A 9542-nucleotide genomic window follows, 5' to 3' on the forward strand; every position below is an offset into this window, starting at 1 on the left:
CAGTCCCAGGAATGAACGCAGCTCTAATATGTTGCAGGGCCTGGGTGCTCGTCGAATCACCTCTGTTTTGGATTCGGTGGGCAGAATCCCATCTGCAGCAACCCTCCTGCCCAGAAACTCGACCTCAGGAGCTAAGAACATGCATTTAGACTTCTTGAGTCGCAGGCCTACCCGATCCAGTCGGCGTAGCACCTCCTCCAGGTTGTGGAGGTGTTCCTCGGTGTCTCGACCCGTGATGAGGATGTCGTCCTGGAATACGATCGTTCCAGGAATGTATTTAAGCAGGCTTTCCATGTTTCATTGAAAAATCGCGGCCGCTGATCGAATGCCAAACGGGCACCTGTTATACGCAAACAGTCCCTTGTGCGTGGTGACGGTGGTCAGTTGTTTGGATTCGTCGGCCAGTTCCTGGGCCATATAGGCTGAAGTGAGGTCCAACTTGGTGAACAGCTTGCCTCCTGCCAGCGTGGCGAAGAGGTCCTCCGCTCTTGGGAGCGTGTATTGTCTTGTGGGGACACCCGATTGATGGTGGCCTTGTAGTCGCCACAGATCCTGACAGAGCCATCCGCTTTTAGAACGGGAACGATGGGGCTCGCCCAGTCGCTGAATTCAACAGGCGAGATGATGCCCTCTCGCAACAGCCGGTCCAATTCGCTCTCGATTTTTTCCTGCATTACATAAGGCACCGCTCTGGCTTTGTGGTGCACTGGCCTGGTGTCCAGGGTGATGTGTATCTCTACTTTATTGCCTTTGAAAGTCCCGACGCCCGGTTGGAATAGTGACTCGAATTGTTGTAGGACTTGTGAGCACGAACTTCGCTCCACCGAGGACATTGTGTGAACATCCCCCCATTTCCAGTTCATCTCGGCTAACCAGCTCCTCCCCAACAGTGCGGGACCATTGTCTGGGACAATCCAGAGTAGCAGCCGGTTCAGTAACCCATTGTGTGTGACAGCCATCATTGCACTGCCTAGCACCAGAATAATTTATTTGGTGTAAGTCCGTAATTGCGTCTCAATACGTTCTAATTTGGGTCTACTGGCTTTGAGTGGCCATAGCTTCTCAAATTGCTGAACGCCCATGAGTGACTGGCTGGCCCCAGTGTCCAGCTCCATGCGTACTGGGATACCGTTCAACAGAACCCTCATCATCATTGGTGGTGTTTTGGTGTATGTACTGTGAATATTCGCCGCATGGACCCGCTGAACCTCGGCGTCCATTGATTTGCCCCAAAAGTCATCCTGCCTCACAGAACCCTCTTCTGGTCCAGTTGCCTCATATATTAGTCTGATTGCAGGCTTTCTGCACATTCGAGCTAAATGGCCACTGAGATTGCAGTTTCTGCAGACAAACTGTTGGAATCTGCAAGATCTAGCTGAGTGTTTTCCCCCACACCTCCAGCATGAGTTAAAGATTCCATTGTTGGGGACAAAGGGACTATGGCCAGGAATTCTGCGCTTAAGTACCCTGTTAGTGGGTATCAATGGCCCCATCCCGGGCCGCATTGTCCACTGTGATGGTGTGAATGTCCGTTCAGCCTGCCATTGTCTCTGTTGAGGTCCTGCTCTGGGATCTATTGCTGCCTGGTAAATGACGGACTGCCCCTGCCTGCTTGCGGGGCTCTGAGTAGCATTGATGATGTTGACTCCCAGATCCATCGCGCGTTAGAGGCAGAATTGCGCACATAAATCATTTTCGTTTCTTCTTCCCTCGCCATGAAAGTTTGAGCTAACAACGCCGCCGCTTCCAAGGTCAAATCCTTGTCTCAATTAACTTGTGAAAAATTCCCACATGACCGATACCCTTGATAAAGAAATCCCTTAGCATCTCCCCCCTGCAGGCACTTGTGAACTTACAGAGACTGGCCAAACGCCGGAGGTCCGCTACAAAGTCCGGTATGCTCTGTCCTTCACGACGTCAGTGGGTGTCCAAACAGTGTTGAGCCATGTGTATGCTGCTCGCCTGTTTGAGGTGCTCCCCGATTAATTTGCTAAGCTCTTCAAAGGTTTTGTCCGACGGCTTTTCGGGTGCCAGTAAGTCCTTCATGAGCGCGTAAGTCTTTGGCCCGCAGCTGGTCAGGAGATGAGCCCGTCGTTTGTTGGCCGCTGCATCCCCCAGCCAGTCTTTAGTAACGAAGCTTTGCTGAAGCCTCTCGACAAAATCGTCCCAGTCTTCCCCAACACAGTACCGTACCTCTGTGCTACCGGTGGCCATTCTCATGGGTCGTGAATTCCCGTTTCTCGTCGCCAATGTAAAGTCCTTACTCTACAGCATGAAACCACACGAGGCACATTCCAGGGACAAGGCCACTCTTTATTACAGGACTCCAGAAGTGATGACCCTGCGTGGGACCTCCCTTTATATACCTGTGTGATCAGGTAAGGAGTGTCTCCCACGAGTTCACCCCCTGTGGTCAAGGTGTTCATCTGAGTTGAGTGTATACAGTAATACAGTGGTGTTACATTGTAGTTACAAACATGACACAAACCATCAGTCTCACTGTCTCTCTGACCTCACAGACACTGATATCACTTTGCCTGCGCTACTTAATTGGGTCATCTGTGAAATCAGCTCAGGCAGTCTCGACCTGTATATAGGTATAAACAAGTGAATCTAGCTTGTATAAGCAAGTATATATCCTGTAGATACTTTACAAGATAACATTGCGAGACTTCCTATATGCAAGTTTCTCAATGATGTCTCCCGTTTCAATAGTAGTCAACAAGTCATGTTCAATACACAGAAGTGAAAGGGCATTCAGTTGGATTTGGCCCATCATTGACTGAATTTGATTATGTACACGCTAGACCAATAAATAATATTTTCCTCGATCTTGTTTTTCCTCTCTTATTGTCGATTCTATTCGACCTATTTGGGAGGCTTTGTATTTTTTTCCTACATTTATTTGGTGGGCCTATGTTCTTTGGTGAGCCTGGGCTTGCAGCCTCCTCCGCCCCAGTGTTAATCTGCGTGTCTCTATGTTCCTGCTGCACTTTTGTAAAACGAATTGTGCGTCATACAGTGCATGAACTGTATGAATATTTTCATCAGGATTCGTAGCTTTATCCTAATTTATCACACTGTCATCGACAGGAATTTCCAACCGTTGAACTCTCTCCCACACACTGTCAGACACTGGGAAGAGAGAAAGAGGGAGTGTGAAAGAGAAAGAGAGTGAAAGAAAAATAGAAAGGAAAGAAGGATCAATTAAATAGTGCCTTTTACAATCTCAGGACGTCCCAAAGCGCTTTACTTTTTGGAGTGTAGTCACTGTTGCAATGTCGGAAACACAGCAGCCAATCTGTGCACAGCAAGCTCCCACAAACAGCAACGAGATAATGAGCGGATAATCTGTTTTAGTAACGTTGGTTGAGAGATAAATATAGATTCCCCAGGACACACCGGGGGAGAACTCCCCTGGTATTCTTCGAAATAGTGCCCTGGGATCTTTTCCGTCCACCTGAGAGAGCAGACGGGGACCTCGGTGTAATTAGTTTCCAACAGGACAAATCCTGAGACTCCCTGGGAGGCAGAATTGATCTTTGTTGGAGATGCCGTCTTTCAGATTGAGACGCGAAAGCCGTATAACTTACCATCACTCTGCTGCGCAAGGAGGGAGGAAAGTTGCTTTGTAGAAGTGCGGCACGTTTTGTAAATGTTTCATCTTTCTTTCCAAGCGGCAGACGGAGCTGTGCGGCAACACATGGCACGGATAGTGCGGCTTTGTCACCCAAGGGTCAAAGTGCGGAACGGCACCATGATCGCTGTTGCCACCACTGCTGCTTCTGCATGAGGTCATCTCAGCAAACACTCTGCTGGCTGCAGCACATTTAATTGCAGCACTGCTAATCTTTATGTGTCGGGCCTGTCACATCCATTAAGGCAATGCATCAACTTCGTTACTCATAGAAGGATGGCAAGCACTCGTGCGCTGGCTGTCACACTGAAAGCAGAGGTGATGGTCAGTTCCATTGCTTTGACCACAATGGGACCCTTATCGTCATTCTGTGTGGTGAAGGATGGACGGACGGACAGACCCATGTTGTGAGCTGTGGTGTTTACATTCATCAGACAGGTGCATGTGTATCGCCCCTCCAAATATCTATCAGAAAGATTTCAAGCGGGGAAAAAAATCCAGCCATTCATGCCTGAGTGCAAATCTATTTCTTGAAATCCAAAAAAATAATTACGCAGCACCTCGCTGGTTGACTGGTTGTAACAGGCACTTTATAGGAAAAAAAAGGACATGTTCTGTGAATCCAATTCCACTGGAGGTGAGGGGGAATGGGGAGGAGAAGGGCTGCATCTGATTTGTACGATGTTCCACAAGGCAGCACCTCCCACACCTTCGATAGCCATACTGAGGAGGACAAGGACAGCCGGTGCATGGGAACACCATCACCTCCAGGTCACACACCATCCCGATTGGGACAAATGCCAACGTCCCTTCAGGGCCGCTTGGTTAAATTCCTGGAACTCCCTCTCTAATAGCACCTTCAGCAAGCGGACTGCAGTGGTTCAAGAAGGCTCACCACCACCTTTTCAAGGGCAACTAGGAATGGGCAATAAATGCTGACCTTGCCAGCGACATTTTGTTAAAAATCCGTTACTGTGTGATTAAGGCCACTGCTAATGGTACACGCTGAGACAAATGTGATGTAAGAGCACATAAGAACATAAGAAATAGGAACAGGAGTAGGCCATACAACCCCTCGAGCCTGCTCCGCCATTCAATACGATCATGGCTGATCTGATCATGGATTCAGGTCCACTTCCCTGCCCGCTCCCCATAACCCCTTAATCCCTTATCGGTTAAGAAACTGTCTATTTCTGTCTTAAATTTATTCAATGACCCAGCTTCCACAGCTCTCTGAGGCAGCGAATTCCACAGATTTACACCCCTCTGAAAGAAGAAATTCCTCCTCATCTCAGTTTTAAATGGGCGGCCTCTTATTATAAGTTCATGCCCTCTAGTTCTAGTCTCCACCATCAGTGGAAACATCCTCTCTGCATCCACCTTGTCAAGCCCCCTCATAATCTTATACATTTCGATAAGATCACCTCTCATTCTTCTGAATTCCAATGAGTAGAGGCCCAACCTACTCAACCTTTCCTCATAAGTCAACTCCCTCATCTCCGGAATCAACCTAGTGAATTCTCTGAACCATCTCCAAAGCAAGTATATCCTTTTGTAAATATAGAATCCAAAACTGCACGCAGTTTCCAAGTGTGGCCTCACCAATACCTTGTATAGCTGTAGCAAGACTTCCCTGTTTTTATACTCCAATCCCTTTGCAATAAAGGCCAAGATTCCAAGAAAGTCTGAAGCGATTTCAATCCTCTTGTTTCCTTTTAAATGTACTTTGCGCTGTTGAAGATGTATAAACTGATCATTTGGACAATATGTGAGTGATTCCCATCTGTCTCATTGCATAATTCATTAACAGTTTGGCCTCCTAATCTAACCAGCAATTATCTTTGCTGATCTGGGTCATAGAATCTTACATCATACAAGGAGGCCATTCGGCCCATCGAGCCTGTGTCGATAATGCTCTTTAGAAATGCTCTTTACAACTGTAAATGCAAATGTATCTACTGTGGGATTGCAATAGGGGGACTGGTTCACTTTAGTGGAGGATCAGGTAAGTGCTGAACCTGCTGATAAAAGGCTCGTGCTGTTCAGTCCAGAGAGAGATGCTATGGGAACGCCAGCAAGACAATAGACGTAACTTTGGGGAACGCAAGCAGCAAATAGTCTGGATCGGTGGAGAGGGAGCAGGTGCTGATAAAGGCCGAACAGACGTTTGGCTCATCGCTAAGCTGTAGAACTAGCCCGAAACTCAGCTCCACGGAATGGGAACAAAGTGAGCCAGGCAGGCTGATCTCCGAAAAGCGTCAAGTTCACTCCATGTGACGTTAAGTAACTCAAGCAGAGACAGTGAAAAACAATCATCAACGGAGTGCGATATCAGCGTCTGCCTGCTCAGCAAATGACTTTATCCGCTATGTTTATCCGCCTGGCTGGCCTCCCACATTCTACCCTATGTAAACTAGAGGTGATGCAAAACTTGGCTGCCCGTGTCCTAACTCGCACCAAATCCCGTTCACCCATCACCCCTGTGCTCGCTGACCTACATTGGCTCCCGGTTAAGCAACGCCTCGATTTCAAAATTCTCCTCCTTATTTTCCAATCCCTCCATGGCCTCGCCCCTCCCTATCTCTGTAATCTCTTCCAGCCTCACAACCTCCCCCCCCCCCCCGAGATATCTGCGCTCCTCTAATTCTGCCCTCTTGAGCATCACTGATTATAATCGCTCAACCATCGGTGGCCGTGCCTTCTGTTGCTTTAGGTCACCTGCGCTAATTTCTACGAATGTGGCTTGGAGAATTTTTTTTTCTCATAATACTCCTGTGAAGCGTCTTGGGACATTTCACCACATTCGAGGCTCTATATCAATACAAGTTGTTGTTGTTATCATCATCATAGGCAGTCCCTCGAATCGAGGAAGACTTGCTTCCAAGTCAAAAAGTTCACAGGTGTTTCAATGATGGACCTAAAATTCCAGGTCCGAACTAAATCTTGAAACATAGAAACACAGAAACATAGAAAATAGGTGCAGGAGTAGGCCATTCGGCCCTTCGAGCCTGCACCACCATTCAATAAGATCATGGCTGATCATTCCTTCAGTACCCCTTTCCTGCTTTCTCTCCATACCCCTTGATCCCCTTAACCGTAAGGGCCATATCTAACTCCCTCTTGAATATATCCAATGAACTGGCATCAACAACTCTCTGCGGCAGCAAATTCCATAGGTTAACAACTCTCTGAGTGAAGAAGTTTCTCCTCATCTCAGTCCTAAATGGCCTACCCCTTATCCGAAGACTATGTCCCCTGGTTCTGGACTTCCCCAACATCGGGAACATTCTTCCCGCATCTAACCTGTCCAGTCCTGTCAGAATTTTATATGTTTCAATGAGATCCCCTCTCATCCTTCTAAACTCCAGTGAATAAAGGCCCAGTTGATCCAGTCTCTCCTCATATGACAGCCCAGCTATCCCTCGAATCAGTCTGGTGAACCTTCGCTGCACTCCCTCAACAGCAAGAACGTCCTTCCTCAGACTAGGAGACCAAAATTGAACACAATATTCCAGGTGAGGCCTCACTAAGGCCCTGCATAACTGCATTAAGACCTCCCTGCTCCTATATTCAAATCCCCTAGCTATGAAGGCCAACATACCATTTGCCTTCTTTACGGCCTGCTGTACCTGCATGCCCACTTTCAGTGACTGATGAACCATGACACCCAGGTTTTGTTGCACCTCCCCTTTTCCTAATCTGCCGCCATTCAGATAATATTCTGCCTTTGTGTTTTTGCCACCAAAATGGATAACCTCACATTTATCCACATTATACTGCATCTGCCATGCATTTGCCCACTTACCTAACCTGTCCAAGTCACCCTGCAGCCTCTTAGCGTCCTCCTCACAGCTCACACCGCCACCCAGTTTAGTGTCATCCACAAACTTGGAGATATTACACTCTATTCCTTCATCCAAGGGTGGAAGATGCCTGTGCTTGGATTTTTTAACATGTGGTGACCGTTGCACACCAGCCACCACACGGGCTTGACAGAGCTAGGTCTTGGTCCAGTGGCAAGGATTAACCAAGACGGCTGGAGACCTGCTCTGCTGCATGGACCTAGTGCGCACGCTTATCACAGTGTGGGCTGGGCCCGTGCTGCCTCTGGGCCCTCGCCTCTTCTGGGCCCCGAACTCACGCCTCTCCTGGGCTCCGATCACGTCCCTCTACAGTCTCTCGTCGCTCCTTTGCCTGACCTCGCCGCTCCTGCTGTACCTGCCCACGCTCCAATCACCGACCTGGATCTTGATGACATCACTCTTTAAAATAAACAGGCTGCCACCTTCCTCTGGTGGGTCATAATCTTAAAATGAGAGCTAGGCCATTTAGAATTGAGATCAAAATGCAAATCTTCACACAATGGGTAGTGGAAATCTCTCCCCCAAAAGCCTGTTCCTACTGGGTGCGTTGACATTTTCAAGACTGGGATTGATAGATTTTTGTTGGGTAAGGGTAAGGGATGTGGAGCTGAGGCAGGTAAATGAGGTTGAGATACAGATCAGCCATGATCGAATTAAATACCAGACCAGGCCCGAGGGGCCACATGGACCACTCCTGTTCCTATGTTCCAAAGCTTGGTAAAATAGAAGCCAATGTTCATAGGCTAATATTGCACAACTTGATTTCACCCCTTAAGTGCCAAGTAAGGTAGTTCAACGGCTTGGTTGGTATCTGTGCAGAGCAGCTTCCCATTGCTGCACAATGTATAGTATAACTCAGGTTTAAAGTCACCAAAATCAAATTGGCACGAGTCTTGCACCAGTTCAATTTCACACTGAAGGCATTTTAACAGCAATTGGCAACAAAGAGAACTTTGAAGCAGTTCCTAGAGGATTCATTGAAGCACTTGGGACCTTTTAAAAATCATTTTAATGTGGGCAATGAATTAACGATTCCCCATCTGCTAACATAAAAATGTATCCAGCGTTTGAATGCCAGTGAGTGGAAGATTGTTTTCCCTGGCAGAGTACGGTGCAGATCTGGCAGTATAATTCACATTTACTGGCTGCACATCACCTGAACCAGGGACTGGCCTCAAACCTGTCTTATAACTGCACCGAAGGACAAATAAAACCACTTGAAGAAGTACTAAAACTCCTAACTTTCGAAGGTTTTTAAATCTGCAATACACTACAACCTTTATTTTGTTCACAATGATTTTCACGGAGCCAAATATCTTTAATTCCAGACTTGAGTCTGTTTTGAGGGCCTGGACCTTAAAAGCCTAAATTTTACAGCACAGAAAGAGGCCATTTCAGAGAATCATGGAATCATAGAATGGTTTACAACACAGAAGGAGGCCATTCGGCCCGTCGAGCCCGTGCCGGCTCGCTGCAAGAGCCTCTCAGCGAGTCCCACTCCCCCGCCCTTTCCCCGTAGCCCTGCAATTTCTTCCCTTCATGTACTTATCCAACTCCCTTTTGAGTCTGCCTCAACCATCCTTTCAGGCAGCGCATTCCAGATCCTAACCACTCGCTGTGTAAACAAGTTTTTCCTCATGTCGTTTTTGGATTTTCTGCCAATCACCTTAAATCTGTGTCCCTGGTTCTCAGCCCTTCCGCCAATGGGAACAGTTTCTCTCGATCTACTCTGTCCGGACCCCTCAAGATTTTGAACGCCTCTATTAAATCTCCTCTCAACCTTCTCTGCTCCAAGGAGAACAACCCCAGCCTCTCCAGTCTATCCACATTACTGAAGTCCCTCATCCCTGGAATCAGTCAATCTTTTCTGCGCCCTCTCTAAGGCCTTCACATCCTTCCTAAAGTGCGGTGCCCAGAATTGGACACAGTACTCCAGTTGAGGCCGAACCAGCGTTTTATACAGGTTCATCACAACTTCCTCGCTTTTACGAAATTGGCGACCATGCTGCGGAGTGCAATGGCCGCTGACCTTTCATGTAATG

The sequence above is a fragment of the Pristiophorus japonicus genome, chromosome 15, assembly GCF_044704955.1.
Source record: "Pristiophorus japonicus isolate sPriJap1 chromosome 15, sPriJap1.hap1, whole genome shotgun sequence".
Lineage (NCBI taxonomy): Eukaryota > Metazoa > Chordata > Chondrichthyes > Pristiophoridae > Pristiophorus > Pristiophorus japonicus.